The sequence below is a fragment of the Sinocyclocheilus rhinocerous genome, unplaced genomic scaffold (assembly GCF_001515625.1).
Source record: "Sinocyclocheilus rhinocerous isolate Xijiao unplaced genomic scaffold, SAMN03320098_v1.1 scaffold2945, whole genome shotgun sequence".
Classification (NCBI taxonomy): Eukaryota; Metazoa; Chordata; class Actinopteri; order Cypriniformes; family Cyprinidae; genus Sinocyclocheilus; species Sinocyclocheilus rhinocerous.
The window spans coordinates 12,832-13,899 of record NW_015648548.1 but is presented as its reverse complement, the minus strand read 5'-3'; the positions used below and the strand labels follow the sequence as shown (position 1 = coordinate 13,899).

Sequence of the window (1,068 nt, the reverse complement as noted above, 5' to 3'; positions counted from 1 at the left end):
TTGGTTGGTTGTCCAAGAAGGAAATAAAAGAGCGCTTTTATAAGTAGGGTCTATTATAAGCCTTCACTTTTAAATTACAGGCATAATTTTTCCTGTTTTACCATACTCTCTCTATATCACACACACACTATATATGTATATATATTCTTTATTTTTTATTTACCATGCTCTCATACTTAACGTATTTTATAGGAAATGAACAGCGACACAATAAGGTTCTGAAAGTGCTGTAATTGTTTGTGTGATCCCTTTGCTTATAGGAGGTTGTGACAGACCCAAATCATCACTGTTGCATTTTTCCATTTGCCAAATATGTTAATGTAGTGATTACTTCCATTTCTGCACAGTGTCGGAGATGTTAGCGTGTCTCTAATAAGATCAGTCACAAACATGATTCCTGCACGATCTAATGTGTAGAGTCTTTTTAACTCACTGTCATGCATTGTGTGCAACACATTTCTTCTCCGTCTTCATGTTTCGCCCATGTTCTCCGCTGCTAAAGAAACTCTTAAGACTCTTAAAAGTCCTCGTCCGTACTCCTAACAATTTTGGACCTTAAGACCTCTTTTAAGGGTTAAGCTGCTTTCTGAATTACTTTTTCCTTTCTAGGATCTTGCATAAAGCACCTTAAGTGTAATTTTCCCTTAAGATCGCCCTTAAGTTTCCCTTACACCTAAGGGCGTTGCATAAAATATCCCTTACATGTTACTTAAGAGTTTCTTTAGGTGAAACGTCATAAACCCTTAGAATTTATCTTAAGTATCCCTTAAACCCAATAAGTGTTGCATAAAGCCCCTTAACTGTCATTTTCCTAAGGATAACAAGGGTTGGAAAATGTCACCTTAAGTGTTATACTAAAGTCTTCTACAAGTCATGATCGGCCTTTTTATATGTTAAACAGATTTTAATTTACGCATTTATTCACATATAAACATTGGTCAAATTGCATACAGCACATAATTAGTTCAAACGTTAGTGCGTCACACTCCAGAGCAAATTTATATTCCATAATATTTTATTCCTGAATTTTCCCACATATTACCTGGAGATGACTTGAAAAACACACAT

At 35.1% G+C, this 1,068-nt stretch overlaps 1 protein-coding gene across 1 annotated transcript in view; it reads left to right on the top strand.

Annotated features, from left to right (window-relative positions):
* LOC107709911 (uncharacterized) overlaps positions 1–1,068 on the top strand; it is a 12,298-nt gene that overhangs the window by 147 nt on the left and 11,083 nt on the right. The gene's annotated exons all lie outside the window — the stretch shown is intronic.